Source organism: Mustela nivalis (assembly GCF_964662115.1).
Source record: "Mustela nivalis genome assembly, chromosome: 8".
Taxonomy (NCBI): domain Eukaryota; kingdom Metazoa; phylum Chordata; class Mammalia; order Carnivora; family Mustelidae; genus Mustela; species Mustela nivalis.
Genome location: NC_139027.1, coordinates 70,779,889 through 70,796,873, shown reverse-complemented (window position 1 = coordinate 70,796,873; position 16,985 = coordinate 70,779,889).

The window sequence follows — 16,985 nt, the reverse complement described above, 5'->3', positions numbered from 1 at the left end:
ATCTTATTATTTCCATCCCTGACTCTTAACCATGCACAGGACATCTCTCTAGACCTATGTTCTTTGGATAAACTATGTGAAATGGTCTCTCTCTCTCTCTGTTTCATGAATGTACGGTTGACACAAAATGTTACCTTAGCTTCAGGTATACAACATTGTGATCACACAACTCTATACAATATGTTGTGTGCCCACAAGTGTAGCTGCAATCTGTCACCACACACTACTACAGAACCACTGATTATAGTCCCTGTGCCGTGCCTTCCATTCCCATGACTTACTTATTCCATAACTAGGACCCTCTACCTCCCACTCTCCTACACCATTGTGCCTGTCCTCTGCCTCAGCAAACACCACTTGGTTTTCTGTATTTATGGTTTTATTTGTTTTGTTATTTATTCATTCATTTCATTTTAAAGATTCCACATAAAGTAAAATCATATGGTATTTGTCTTTCTCTGTCTGGCTTATTTCACTTAGCGTTAATACACTCTAGGTCTGTGCATGGTGTCACAAATGACAAAATTTCCTTCTGTTTTATGGCTGAGTAATATTCCATTGTGTGATATATACCACATTTTCTTTATCCATTCATCTGTCGATGGACACTTGGGCTGCTTCCCTAATTTGGCTATTGTAAGGAATGCTGTAATAAACATAGGGGTCCACAGGTCTTTCCAAATTCATGTTTGTGTTTTCTTTGGGTAAATAGCTGGTGGTGGAATTATTGGATCGAATGGTAGTTCTAGTTTTAATTGTCTGAGGAACCTCCATACTGTTTTCCACAGTGGCTGCACCAGATAAATGCCCAGCAACAGTGCACGAAGATGCCTTTTTCTCCACACCCCGCCAACACCTTGTCTCTTGAGCTTTAGATTTTAGCATTTGTTTGGTGTGAGGTGATCTCACATGTGTTTGATTTGCATTTCCCTGATGATGAGTGAAGATGAACACCTTTTATATTCTAGCTTTTCTTTTAAACCACAGCTTTTTTTTTTTTTTTTTTTTTTCCCTGTGTCTCAGGGCTTCTGTGGCTGGTGTGGGCTAGGGTGCCAGGTCCCCCTGAGGCAACAAGCCAGCTCTGGTGCCCAGAGCTCTGCCCCTCTCTGTGCTGTCAACTGCGAAGAGGAAACGCAAACCGTGATACTCATGAGCCCCTCCAACCCCAGGAAGAGTTCCAGCAGATGCCCCACTGTTTGGCAGGGTTCTAGGGTTCCTTTCTGGTCTAGTTGCCCTTTTAAATCTCAGCTTTCCTCCTGTGCCCCAGGCGGACAAGTCTGCTCTTAGCTCCTCAGTACCACCACGCCTCACTGCAGTTCTCAGAGTTACGAGGGTGGGGGTTCCTGGCATTACCTTGTGTCCATCTCTCCTGCTGTTATCGCTGTGGTCCGTCTCTCCTATGTTGTGCAGAAGATGTTCAGTCAGCTCCCAGTTCTTCTTCAGGAGGTTTGGTGTGTCTGTGGAGACGGCGAGTTCACAATCTCCTGCGTCGCCATCTTGGACCCTCCCTCCCTCCGCTCTTAAAGCCTTACTGTCTCATTAACGTGTATTACTGTCCCCTGTGCCTGCGGTCTGTGTTCTGGTCCTCTAATGAGTTCTAGTTCCAATTCCTCTTCTCTTAAACACAGTAAAGGGACACCTGCATCAGAATCATCAGAGTGCTTATTAAAATGCAAATTGATAGTATCCTAGCTTTTTTCATTATAAATCCATTTGCAAAAGATGAAACCGTGCATCCAAAGCTTGGAGAGACTCCTCTCTACATTAGGTTAGAGTCCTTCTGAGCAAACTTAACAACCTGTCTAAGTGGACCTCTAGTGGGCTGGAAGGAATTACCAAGGGTAGTTAGGAATGCTCTCTCAGTAGCAGCTGGCATGAAATGTGCATGTACATGTAGGCTCATGTATTATTTAGACCAGTCTGATCACAAGAAACATCCTTAACACTAATCCAGAATGCTACTTTGACTTATGTTGAAAATCTCATGGGTACAAAGAGAATGATGTGCATGCCAAAGCCAATTTCCCATTGCCTTTTAACACTGATTGTGTTAATACGGTAAAAGGGACCCAACATTTCACGAGAAGCAAATAAATAAGATTCTAATTATAACTTTTCTTGATAGACTGATTATACAGAGATTTTGTTGGCCATTCATGTGTAACAGTCAAGAATGAATGTATCTTCATGGCTTGGCTTGCACTTAATTCCGATTAAAGACTGCCACAGGAGATTCTCTAGAAAATTAGAAGTTAAGCACTATAGCTTTTGCATTTATTTGCCCAACCAGCTGTCCCGGAGAAAACATCATAAAAGGAGGTGGATTGCTTGGTGAGGTAATGGCTGCAATTTTAGTTTTCTTGCAAATATTCCAGAACTGTGCTGCCCAATATAGTAAACACTAGCTACAAGGGGCTATTTCAATATAAATTAATTAAATTTAAATGGGGAAAAAAATTCAGTTCCTCAGTAGCACGAGACACATTTCAAATGCTCAGTAACACTATGCAGATAGTGACTACTATATTGGATAACACAAATAAAACGTCTTCATTGTCACAAAAAGTTCATTTAAGATCTTCATTCATTAGAATCTTCAGGAAAATAACCCCAAAGTACATAGGGCAAGGATTTATTTGTTTAAAGAATTAACTATAGCTGTATAAGAGAGAGTTCATCTTAAGCTAGTATATTAGGAGTTAGCTATCCTTAGGTGGGAGTAGAGCAGGAAAGGGAGGTATTTAATTCTAAAAAAACCTTGTTGCTAGGTCTGATGAAAATACAGAGTATCAAGAAAAATTTCATGCATCTCTCCAAAACTTTTTTTTGTGCAAATGTCAGAGCATACACATAAGCACAGAAATTGAATATGCTACTTTCTTCTCTTATCACTTCTATCTTTGAGGTTCATTTTTTCCTTGAATCCCTTCCTTAAAATCTTAACCCAGAGGCTCCTGGGTGGCCCAGTTGGTTAATCATCTACCTTTGGTTCAGGTCATGACCCCAGGATCTCAGACTTGAGCCCTGCATTGGGCTCAGTGGGGAGCCTGCTTCTCCCTCTTCCTCTGCATTCTCTGTCTCTCTCAAATAAATAAATCTTAAAAAAAAAAAATCTTAACCCAGTGTGATATATATTCTTTAAACTTTATGGATCAATTTATTCATTTAATAGTAAGCATTTATTTAAAACCTACTAAGTGTCATCACCTCATGAAAGACAATCCTTTTGGTCAATAAGTCTACAGACTAGCGGAGGCAATAGAGAAGTAAACAGCCAGTGTGAATACTTAATTATGTTCTATAATAGATGACTCGAAGGATATTATGGGTGCATAGAAGCTCAGGAAGCCAGAGCAGTTTTCACGCAGAAATTACGTTTGAGCTGAGCTTCGCAAGAGAGAAGTATTCTAGGTGGAAAGACTGCCATGCGCCAATGTGTGGAGGCCTGAAAGAGCATGGTGGGGTCAGTGGTGTGGGGGCAGGAGTAGACGGTGGTGAAGCTGCAGGGCTCTGCATCTGGCAGAACATAAAGGGCTTGTGAGGTTAGTGAAGGAGTATGTATTCAAAGTTGTGAGAAGGCAGAAAAGACTATCAAGATTACATGACAAAATATGTCACACATGCTGCAGTGCATCTCAATTTAAGATGAGAAGTCTAGTCCTGAAAAGAAATTGTTCTGGACAGAATGTGTATCAGGAACTTATTTCCCAATATTTTATACAAGAAAGTTTATGTCATTGCACATTAACCTCAACCCCCTACCCAACATCTTACTACATGGATGTATTATTATATACTCACCTATAAGCAATGTATATGTGTATAGACACTTATAGGTTACAACACTGAAAGCTCTTCCTCTAAGATCAGGAACAAGACAAGGATGTCCACTCTTGCCATTTTCACTCATTATAGTCTCGGAAGCCCTAGCCAGAGCAATTAGGCACTGAGAAGAAATAAAAGGCATCTGATCTAAAAGGAAGGAGTAAAACTGTCTTTATTTGTAGATGCCATGGTATTATAGATGGAAACCCCCAATACTCCACCAGAAAACCATTAAAACAAATTTTGAAAATTCAGTAAAGTCGAAGGATATAGAACCAACAGACAAAAGCAGCTGTGTTTCTATATGATAATAGCAAACTATCAGAACAAAAAATTAAGGAAACAACCCTTTTAAAATAGCATTAAAGAATAAACTACCAAAGAATAAATTAAAGGGAGGAGATGAAAGACCTGAACATTGAAAACTGAAAGATGTTACTGAGTGAAGTTGAAGATGACACCAATAAACTGAAAGATAAACCATGCTCAGGGATTGGAAGAATTAATATAGTTAAAAATGTTCATTCTGCCCAAAACAATACATGGAGTAATCCAATCCCTACCAAAATTACCATGGCATTTTTCACAGAACTAGAACAAGCAATCCTAAAATTTGTATAGGATACAAAGATCCCGAATAGCCAAAGCAATGATGAGAAAGAATGAAGCTGGAGGCAACACACTTCTTAATTTCAAACTGTTTCATGAAGATATAGTGATCAAAATAGTACAGTCTTGGAATAAAAACAGACAAATAGATCAACAGAACAGAATTAAGACCTGAGAAAGAAACCAACACATATGTAGTCAACTAATTTACAACAAGGAAGCCAACAAGGATGGTCTCTTTAATAAATGGTGTTGGGGAAACTGGACAGCCACATGCAAAAGAATGAAACTTGACCATTATCTTATACCACACACAAAATGGATTAAAGACTTGAATGTTTCACAACATTTAAAATTTGAGAATCTGTAGTCATTATATGTCAAGAGTTTCACTGCTCACTTTTCCTCTGATTTTCATTTCTTATAGATTGTTTCCTCCTGTTTTCTCATCGAGGGAAAGTCCTATCTTTATGTGGCATTTTCTTTTCTTTTTTATTAACATATAATGTATTATTTGCTTCAGAGGTACAGGTCTGTGAATCATCAGTCCAATACACTTCACAGCACTCACCATAGCACATACCCTCCCTAGTGTCCATCACCCAACCACCCTGTCCCTACTCCCCCGATCTCCGAGCAACCCTCAGTTTGTTTCCTGAGATTGAGTCACTTATGGTTTGTCTTCCTCCCCAGTCCCATCTTGTTTCATTTTTTCCCCTCCCTTTCCCCCCACAACCCACCGCCCTGCCTTTCAAATTGCTCATATCAGAGAGATTATATGATAATTGTCTTTCTCTGGTTGACTAATCTAGCTTAGCATAACTCTAGTTCCATTCATGTGGGATTTTCTGATCTGATGTCTATCTCACTTTGCTTAGGTCCTCCACTGCGTCTCCTGTTGTCTCTTCAGCACCTTAATCTGACACTCTGAAGATTGCCTTAATTCCTAGGTCACTGGGGATTAGAAAATGGCCCCACAGTCTGCTTCTGTGCTTTCTTATATATCTAGAGTTATGCTTTCTCATTGATTTGGTTTTGGGGACTTTACATTATTTTCATTCATCTATGCATTTAAAATTTAAAATTTAAAATTTAAAAGATTTTCGAGCACTTCGGTCAACATTTTATTTTGTTTTTGTTATTAACCAGATCGGTTTTAGGGTCTCTAATATGACATGTTGCTGGAAACAAATGATTTGTAAGCAGGGATAAGGCATAATGAGATGTCCATTTTAGAAAAATCACCAAGGAAAGTTGGTATAAAATGTGGGCATATGGTGCTAAACGAGACCACTTCCTAGGAGACTTTTATAGAAATCAACCCAGAAATAATGAGACTCCAAATAAAAGCAATCATGCAGGGGGCACAGTGAAGCATCAGGCAGTAGAGAAATACTGGGGTGCCACAGACAGATCTTTTCAACGTTCTGATTGTAAGAAAGTATCAACTATCTTGAATGACTATAATTGTCTAACTTCCTGTCTTGTATGGTGCAGTTGTAGATAATGACTTTCATTAAGATAGACCATTTGGAGAAAGTCCAGGAAAACTGTTCCTTTCCCACATAAATATTAAATATCTATGGACCACTTAGAACACTCATGTGTTCTACTACTCTTTTATTACTACCTTTATCGACAGAGAGAGAGATACAGACAGTAAAGATTAAATGTTCATTCATAGGTCTACATACTAGCCTAGGAAAGAGGGAATACTATTCCCAAAGATTGGAAGGAGAATGAAAGAAATAGCTACGTGTGAGTTAGGAGCCTGCAAACTGAAATATTGGCCAAAAAAGTGTTCATAATTTAATGTCTCCATTTACTTTTTTGTCTACCTCCTTCTCCCTGTTACACACCCCATTCACCCTGAGAATTAATGAATGTGGAGGAAATCTCCCAAATCAGTGAGTACTAACAAGAGTATACTCAATATTTCCTTGATGATGATGAAGTAATCATTATCTGAAGGTCCAACCATCTCCTAGCTGAGCAGAAGCAAGAACAAATGAAAGAAGAAAAATTCTAGGTTGGTTCCTAGTTTTATGCTGCTATAATTTAGCTCAGGTTTTCTTTTTCTTTTTTTTTTTTTTTTTACTCCCCATGAAACCTTTATAATTAAGAAACAATTTCCAGTCCACATTTTCTCTACTAAGATCTATTGGATAATTTAAAAATCAGTTTGCTATTGCTTTAGGAAGTAAAAATTCCAGACACTTTGTGTGCTGATTAACATCTAAGAAATCTATAAAGTTTAATTAGGAAAAAAATGAACAATAAAGTTTTATTCACCCTGCTAAATTTTAGTGGCTAATGCACTGCTTTATTTTCCATAGCTTTATTTCTGTGCAATTCTAAAAAAGCCTTGGAAATTTTAATCAGAGAAACGTATTTTTACTTTGCATACATTGAGTGGTAGAAAGTGAAATAAAAACTTTCGATTTGTTGTTTTTATTACCCTTTTTTAATGCTTAGTATTAATTTAAGCAATTGTCCTCAATATTCATTTTCAGTATTTTATGTACCCACCCTAACATTTTTATTTACTTTTTCTTGTGTTTAGGTATCATTTCCTGGACTAGAATGGAAGATCTTTATGGACAGAATCTTAGATCATAGAAAATACACAGATATATGTTGTTGTCTGCCTCCAGTTCCTGGCACAGAACTCTTGAAACCCTTGTAATTTCCTGGGTGATTAGTGTCTTTTGTTCTAATTCAGTAACTCTGGGTGAGCTCCTAGAGTAGCACAGGTTATAAGCTTGATTATAAACTTAACATCTTTAGACTCACCCACCATTGCCTGGCAAAGGGAGAAGGGATAAAAGTGTGGTTAATGATGGGTCCTGCTTACATGATCAAGCCTCTGTAAAAATCGTGATAGTATGTGGTTCAGAGAGCTCCCAGGTCAGTGAACACATTACGTTCTGGGAGAGAGTCATCGCCGCGCCCCCAACCCCAGCCCCCACTCCACAAGAATAGGAGCATCTGCACTGGGGATGCTCCCAGACCGCACTCTTTGTATTTCTTCATCTGGCTGTTCATCTGTGTCCTTTATCATATCCTTTAATAAACTGATAAACAGAAGCTGCTGTGTTCTGTGAGCCCCTCCAGCAAAGAATTGATTTCAAGGGGACAGAGAGCCTCTGACTTGTATCCAAGTTGGACAGAAGTTGTGGATAACCTGGGGACCTGCTACCTGCGATGGAGATATGAAGTTGGGGGACAATCTCAGGGGACTGAGCTTTTCACCTGTGGGATCTGATGCTATCTCCCATTAGACAGAGTTAAGGACAGTGTTAAAAGTAGGACATCCAGTTGGTGTCTCACAGGAGTGCTTAGTGTGGGGAAAACTCCTACCAGAAGTGACCAAAACCGTCAGAAGTGAAATGCATTCTGCATGAGTAGTAAAGGAGACACAAAGGAGGAAGACTACTGTGTTTTTCTGACATAGAATCTAATTCCTTTAAAGTTCCTTCAGTAGCTTTCAGAAAAGTGGGCATGTCTAAGCAGAATGATTTGAAAATGAGGAATTAATAAGTGGAAATTGGCTAAAATTCCTCCCCCGTTATCCAGCATGTAAGGAGCTGGTAACACCGAAATGTCTCCTTTTTTTTTAAAGCCAGGAAGAGGCAGAGGGTGAGGGAGAGAATCTTTTTTTTTTTTTTTAAGATTTTATTTATTTATTTATTTGACACAGAGAGAGAGATCACAAATAGGCAGAGAGGCAGGCAGAGAGAGAGGGGGAAGTAGGATCCCTGCCGAGCAGGAGCCTGATGCAGGGCTTGACCTCAGGACCCTGAGATCATGACCTGAGCTGAAGGCAGAGGCTTAACCCACTGAGCCACCCAGGAACCCCTGAGGGAGAGAATCTTAAGCAGACTCCATACCTATTGCAGAGTCTGAGATGGGGCTTGATCTCACAATCCTGACATCATGACCTGAGTAGAAATTAAGAGTCAGATGCTTCATCAACTGAGCAACCCATATACCCCCCAGAGACTTCTTGATGAAACAGAGTTAACATAATTCTAAAACTAAAATATATTTAACTTAAATTAAATATATAATTTATTATATATTTGTAACATTTAATAAATTATTATACCCCCACACCAGGGTGTGCCTGGGTGACTCAGTTGGTTAAACAGCGGCCTTTGGCTCAGATCATGATCTTGGGGTCCTGGGGTTAAGCTCCACATCAGGCCCGCCGCTCAGTGGGGAGTCTGCTTCTCCCTCTCCTTCTGCCTGCTCATCTTCTCTCTCTTCCTCTTCCAAATAATTACATACAATACATAAAATCAAATAAATACATACAATCCATAAAATCTATATTAAGAGATTTTTTTTTATATATCTGTATAGATATATATATCCCTGTCTTGTCTTATGTAATGCTGTTTTCAAAATCTAAATCATTAAAGGCTCTGGTAAGTTAAAAAGTCAAGTACACTTTCCCTATTTGATGGATAAAGAATTTTAGACTTAAATGGATGAAGTCATCTACTTGCCTAAAAATTAGCATAGAATTTGAGATAAGAACACAGGATTCCTAGTTCCTAACGTGTATTTCTGATTGTTTCTGTTACAATACAGATTTTTGACACATTTAGGAGCTGGATGAAATATAGAAGCATGTTACATCTGCTGGATGATTGGAATGGATATGATTTTTAAATATGAACATATTATTTCCATTAATGTAAAAAAAAAAAATCCCAAAAGGCTTTGAAATTTTTGAGAAACCCAAATCACTTTACACACTTTGTTGACATCACCAGAGACAAGGAGTCATTTCCTGAATGTCAAGGAAAAAAGATAGAGCCCCAAAGTAATTTTCTTCTTTTGATGCATCCAATGTAAGAAAATGAACTCATTCATGTCTCTCTCTCAACATATATTACGTCCAGTCCATATATTGGCCTTATAAAGATTTCTTTTCATTAAGATATATATATTTGCATTATTATAAAATGAATATTAACATTTCCACTTTTCAACTAATTGACAGAACTGGCTGTGGCTATATGGCCATATGGCTATGGCTATACCTCTAGTCATTCATTTAGCATCGTGTTTAATTTTACTTAATAATCCTGGTTGCCATTCAGTTTAAGTCAAAGAATGTGTCCTGGATGCCTATTATGACAGTAAGCCATAGTTTTCACAAGCATTATGCCCAACAATGGGCACAGTTACTAAGAAATTAGTTTCTTATAAAGCCTGGATCAATGATTGTTACTTTTCAGGGTACCTGGATGGCTCAGTCAGTTGAGCAGCAAACTTGGTTTCAGCTCAGGTCATGATCTCAGGGTTATGACTTCAGGGTCGTGGGTTCATACCCTGCCTAGGAGTCCATGCTCAGGGTACAGTCTGCTTGGGACTCTCTCCCTCTGCCCTTCCCACTATTTGCTCATGCTCTCTCTTTCTCTCTCTCTAAAATAAACAAGATTCTTAAAACATTGATTCTTGGGTTTCTTTCTGGACCTCCTCTCTCATTTCTTTGTTTTAGGTCAATCTCAAGGTCTTTGAGGAAATGCTTTCTGTCAAATTCTTTCTCTTTTTCTTTTTAAGATTTTATTTATTTATTTGACACAGAGAGAGAGATCACAAGTAGGCAGAGAGGCAGGCAGAGAATGAGGAAAGCAGACTCCCCGCTGAGCAGAGAGCCTGATGTGGGGCTTGATCCCGGGACCCTGAGATCATGACCCAAGCTGAAGGCAGAGGCTTAACCCACTGAGCCACCCAGGTGTCCCCAAATTCTCTTTTTAAATTATAGAGCCACAGAGGCACATAACTGTAGGTCAATTAGCTATACTTATTTACGGTAGTCATATTTCAAATTAAATCTAATAAAATATCTTAACTGAGCATGTCTAAGTATCTTATAACTTTCAAGGATGGGCAATATTAGGCCTTATTGAGAAAACAATAGCAGCAATTAAGACAGGGTGTCCTGGTCATGGAAAAATTGCACGTTAAAAAAGTTCACTCACACTAGCAACTTCTAAGTGCATTATGAAGGAAGGTATGTGACACAGAATTACAAATTTCATGCTCTGAATGTTCAGTGATGGCAAGGTCATTGTGAGAGTGTTTGTTGTGAAAGTTACTGTGTGTGACAATATAGATTACTTAAACTTCTTTTAAATAGTATGATAAAACGTGATTTTCATACCTGTTTGAGCATTTCTACTCTACTACATTAATTTTAAAGACATAATTGAATAAAAAAGGAATATGTCTGTTTGAAATGATTGTAGTACGATCAGAATGGTGAGAAAATTAGGAAGAATCTAGGGCAGGACAAAATTATTAAGAAATTCATTGTGTATGGGGTACCTGGGTGGCTCAGTCAGGTAAGCGTCTGCCTCTGGCTCAGGTCATGATCCCAATGTCCTGGTATCCAATCTTGAGCTCCACATTAGGAGTCTGCTTCTTCCTCTCCCTCTGCCTGCTGCTCCACCTGCTTCAGCTCTCTCTAATACACAAATGAAACAAAGTAAATAAATAAATAATTGTAAGAAAAGAAACTCATTGTGTAACAATGCAAATAAAATGATGTCCAGACAACAATGACTATCATAAAGTCTATGAGAAGGTCAACATATTTACGATTCATAATGCCACCATGAAAGAGATCTGGAACTGGGAACATATGTACGTCCAAGGTTTTAGGAAAGCATTGAACTCTATGATCCACGTTATCAGGAAGTATTATTCACTGAATCTTCCAGCCACATCCAGGTTGATTTCCTCCTTTATACCGTGGCCTAGGGGACACCTTCGTGAACACTCTAGTTTCTTCTTTCTTTGTTTTCATGTATGCAGTCTGTAAAAGAAATTAACTCACCAGGCCAGCATTTGTCCAGGGAGGTGGTATTCTCTTTGCCTGACGTGGGAGCACCCTTCTCACGGTGGCCCGCCTATCTGCCCACAAGAAAACATTGTCGCCGAGCACGGAGAAAGGGAGGTCCTGGATGGAACTACGACTCTGATATCCTGTAGAGCAGGGCACGTGCCCTGACAGCTGACATCAGCCCTCCGGAAAGACTCCGTATCTGCGTTGCTTGGTTAGCTCAGAACATTGCTGTGCCCACACGGCATGACTATCTCAGCAGACGGCTGATAGCCTGGCTCCCTGCCCGCCGCCCCAGCCCGCAGAAAGGCAGGGCGAGCGTGATCATCCGAGTGTGAGGTCAGAGCTGTGATTACTTAAGAATCACTAAGCACACGAAGAGGCAAGTTGTTTCGAGGTTTCCTTTTCCCCTCCTCTTCAGAATCACTCAAGCTGATCGCAGCTCACACAGGATGACCCCATTCTGTGTTGATTTAAGGTGTTACCCCCAGGAGCATAGTATTGTCATCAGAGATTTCCCTCAATCACTAACAGCAGAAATATCGAACCAGGGACAAATTCTCAGCACTCAACAAGTCAATCAGGAAACCCCACGGAGAAAAGGATTTTTTTTCCTTTGGCTGAAAGTAGATAATGCCTTGCATTTCTCTCTATAAAAGAAAAGGAAAGAACAGATTAAAAGGAAAAGGTTTCTGAAGGGTAACATCGTCCCTGCATTGAAGAGGGGAGTGGGAGGGGAGGAAAAAGAACCCATAGCTATCCCCCTGCAGTGTTTCAGCAGAAAAAACAGCTCGAAGCTCGCTGGCATTCTTCCGAACAGTGTGGCTTAATTTCTCGATTGCATTGTAGTCCTCGACCCATTCCTTTTTGTGAGTCAAAAAAAAAAATCTGGTAGGAACCAAGTGTCATTTGACAGGCCTATGGTTCTCTAGGTTGAAAGTTCTATGAGGAGAAGAAACCTATCTGTCGTGTTCACCTCCCTCTGCCCAGTACCAAAAAAGAGGCTGGCACATAATAAGTTCTTAATAAATATTTGTTAAATGAATGAATGAATGTGTTATCAGCTGTATCCACCTGCAATTCTATTTCAACTTTTTTTTTTCCTTAACCATGCATCAGTCAAGGCTTGAAACAGGTAGTGACAATGAAATAGAAGTCCTATCCCATTCTCTAGCCACTCTATAGTGAGGTGAGGGACCGATAAAATGGGCAAGAGAGAAACTGGTAAATGGAGAAAGGAAAGAAACCTAAGGAGATGAAAAGGCAAAGAGAATACATTTCCCCTCATCAGACTGTGGAAATAAACCCTTAATGGATGAACCCATGGATGGGCTCCATTTTCCTAAATATGAAAGTCAGGAAAAAACAAGCAGCCAGACTAATGGAGAGGGGGATGTAGGAGGAGATACTGATTCAAGAAAGCACTGTCTGGGGTTACCTTTACTTCCTTCCTTCACTCGGTTTCTGATGCTCTCATCTGGATGCAGGTTACCGAAGCCTCATTTCTTATGTTTCTACTGGTGGTTTTGGTTCATCAGAATCTAACGAAACACATTTCCAGTTCACCATGCTTATGCCATAGCAGGTTCTAGTGAAGTTCATGAAAGAAGCTAGACGGGGCTTCCCACTATTGACCCCAAACACAAGATAGAAATTTTCTCTCTTTGCAGTCCTTATCTAAGAGAAAAAGAAGATTTTCTTTTTAATCTGATTCTTGCCCTGTCCTTGTGCCAGATTTAATTTAATTATTGCCTCAACATTTTGTATCCCAGCCAAGAAACCCTAAGGCCTGTGGCAACATTTTTAATAAGTCAAAAGGATCAAATCAAATAAATAAATTGTTTGAGTGGCAAAGGGCAAAAAAAAGGTTTCCCATGAAACTCAGAAAGGTTTTTGGCTCAGCTCAAATTGGAAGCTGCATAGTCAGCAGATTTCCAGAGGTTTTCAGGTTATGAGACAAGGGTTTTTACATTACACTAATTATGGTTGGAGTTAGAGAAACATAAAACAGAATAAAGAAAAAGGAAAATAGGGTTATTGGGAAGTTGGCCACAGCTATCCCTCTTTAAAATCTCATTTCTCATGACAAAATGCCAGAAACGTACCTCTTTGCGTTAAGTGTCTAAGACTAAGCAATTCAGGAGAATCTGTCTCTATTTTTTTTTTTTTTCTTTTTCTTTTTACTGTAGCCATTCCTTCTGCCTCACTGGGAAAAAAAATGGGGTTGTTTGTTTTGTTTTTCACGGGCAAAGGTAGTTTGATGGCTTTTTCTTTCTTCTAAATGCACTGGTATGTCCTTGAACCATTTCTAAAGTGTCCTCCATTTTTCACCACCCCTCCCCCATGCACACATACTGTTGAGAGACTACAAATGCCCATTCCAACATTTTACTCTGTGAATTCCTTAACTACCCAGTGTGCATTAGCACGCACAAGTATAAAGCAACTTCAGCAGCACAGCTCCATTTATTGCTTCTCAAGTATCGCCTGGGTTTTAAAAAAGTTTTACCATCTGTTCTGGTTTAAGCCAAAGCTGAATTAAGACGGTAAGCTTTCGCTATTGCTTCTGTTACTGTTGTGGTATTATTGTATTTCAGGAATGGGGAGGAGGTGAGAAGTCAAAATAAATCTATTATAAAGTCTCTGAGAGAATAGAAGAGACTTCACCTTCGGCAATGAAAGATATTATTTTTGCACTTGGCCACGAAGGCTACTTCTTTTCTCTTTGATGAGTCCCATCAAAAAGAAGTTGAAATAGATTCATGAGTATATGAGTAAATCAATCAATCCCATTTTTGTCAAATTTCTTCTGAGTTTTGATATTTACCTAGGTTCTGGTGCTTAAATAGAAGATAGGCATAAAACATAACCATTGCCCTTAGGGAACTCACATTGTGGGTGGTGTGGTGAGATGAATGTGTATGGAAGACATGGGGAAAAATCTGTCCAAATTAGGAGGAAGGACTTCCAGTCACATTAACCATAACTGAGGCTATGGAACAGGAAAAGTAAAAATTCAGTGCTCTCAACTGATCCTTGCTTGTAACTAGTACTATTAGGTGTACACATTATTCTTCTACTAATATTATTTTAAGCTACTCGTGGTAGTATACATAACATACAACAGGGTTTCTCTGATTATCTGGATAAACCAGAGGAATTCTATGTTCAAAGCCTAAGGGAACGTGGATAGATTATTCCATAGAAAAAAATTCTGACAGGTATCTTCCTGTGATTTATCCGAACCCTTGGTGCCTATTAGAAATACCTGGAGAGCTTTAATAACTTAATAAATGTATATGTTAATTAATGAATTAGTAAATTAACTGATTAGAAAATTAACATGCTTTGGCCCCATCCAGGCCCCCAGGGAAAGGCCTGAGCATTAGTAGTTGTTAAGGTTCATCAGGTGATTTTAATGAATCGCTGGGGTTGAGAATCCTTGTGTTAAGTAATTAGATCCACATTTTAATATTCGAATTTTTCTTTTCTTCCTTGAACATTTAATGAGTTTCTCCTCCTATTGGTTTGCTGACACAAAATCAGCAATTTCCAGCATCTGTCAATCATTAGAGATATTTTTTTTTCTTACTTTTAACAACCAGCCCAGTAAACTCTTCTTCCTCTACCACTTGTCTTTGTTGTGATGACACTGTGTTCTCTTGGCTTTCCTCATACCCTCATTGCTGCTGCTCCTTTGTAGGATGTTCACTTACAATCTCTGAACATTGAGGTCCACAGAGCTGAAGAAAGAAGGTGGATTCTCGTAAGCATCACTAAACCCGAATGTCTACCACCTCAGAGCTTCCATTTAGGTGAGCCATTTCCTTAGTAAGAGAGTTTCAGTTGTGTTTTCTGTCCCGTGCAGACAAGATTATCCAGCCCTTATGTAAAATTCCAGCCTCATTTTTCAAACTGCTACCCCCTCATCCCGGCACCCTGACCCTCTGTGGTCCAGCCACACTGATTTTCATTTGGTCTTTGAGGTGTCCTAGGCTTCTCTTAACACAGAGATTTAACTTCCAACCTTCTTCCCATGCCTTATGTGGTTAACTCCACCTCTGTGAGTTAACTGAACTGGTCCACTAATTGATCTTAGCTCAGGCCAACTTCAATTTACCATGTGCTCATCTTACCATGTAAGACAGTCATTATCATGTATGATTCATGGGAATGTTTCTGTGATTCCTATTTGTTTACCCAATGACATGTAGACATTTTGTGGGCTCAAAATTACATATTGAATTCTTAGCTCAGGTCATGAGGTCATCACAGATGTTTTCCAAATATTTGAATATTTGAACAAAAAAAAGTTCTTACCTTCTTCCATAAATGGGGGTACAGAATATAAATGACTATATTAAGACTAATTACTATGTATGTATTAATTACTCAAAATGTGATCTAAGGGATATGAACAGTGCATTGAACAAAGACACAGGAAAAGAAAATGATTCCAACTTCAGCATCTGTGAAACTTAGTGGAGAAAACGGATCCTCGAACTTATATATAATTGAGAAAGCCTGTAAACAGCTGACCGTAGACCAAGGTGGAATGGAGGAAATAATAGACACAAATGCAAGATGTCTGTGATGCTCACTGGGCTGACGGAAAAAAGCTTTACAAAATATTATGAAGGGAGCCGTGATAGAAGAGAATGAGTTCTACTGGTGAAGAACGTGGTGCTTTTTAGGCTAACGTACAAAATAGCCCAAATGACAGAGACGTGCAAATATAAGAGAAATTGGCTCAGGCTGAGAGGAGTAAAGGTAACAAGCACCAAAGCAGAGCATGGGCTTTATTTTAAGGATGGAAGAGAGGCATTTAACTTCTTAGAAAAGGAGACTGGTGTAATTAAGAGTGAGTTTTGCAAAGATTGAATCACAGAGAAGACAAGTGTGGATCAGGGAGAACAGGGTGTTGTTACAAAAGTCCAGTCAAAGAACATTCTGGGGGTGCCTGGGTGGCTCAGTGGGTTAAGCCTCTACCTTTGGCTCAGATCATGATCTCAGGGTCCTAGGATCAAGCCCTGCATCGGGCTCTCTGCTCAGCGGGGAGCCTACTTCCCTCCACCCCCTGCCCACCACCTGCCTCTCTGCCTACTTGTGATCTCTATCTGTCAAATAAATAAATAACATCTTAAAAAAAATCTGAACTAACCACAGATATTGCACACATAAAGAATTCAACTTATTCAAAGTCGTAGACAAGGAAAAGAGAGATTTTTAAAAATTCCACAAGATGCCAGGCATTATTTAAAATATGTTTATATTATTTTCATTCTAATTGTATGGAAGGTTGATAATGCTATTAACATATAAGGACTTTTAAAGTTTTTTTTAAATATAGATTTTTCAAAAAAGATATTATTTATTTACCTGAGAGAGAGAGAGGAAAAGTGACAAATGGGAGGGAGGGGCAGAGGGAGATGGAGAAGCAGATTCCCCACTGAACAGGAAGCCCTATGTGGGGCTCAATCCCAGGACACTGAGATCACGACCTGAGCTGAAGGCAGAGGCTTAACCTACTGAGCCACCCAGGTGTTCTTTTTTTTTTTTTTTAAGGTTTTAATTATCCATTTGAGACAGAGAAATATATATATATATAGACAGAGAGAGAGAGACCATGAGCAATGGGTGAAGTAGACTCCCCACTGAGCCAGAAGCCCAATGTGGGGCTCCATCTCAGGAC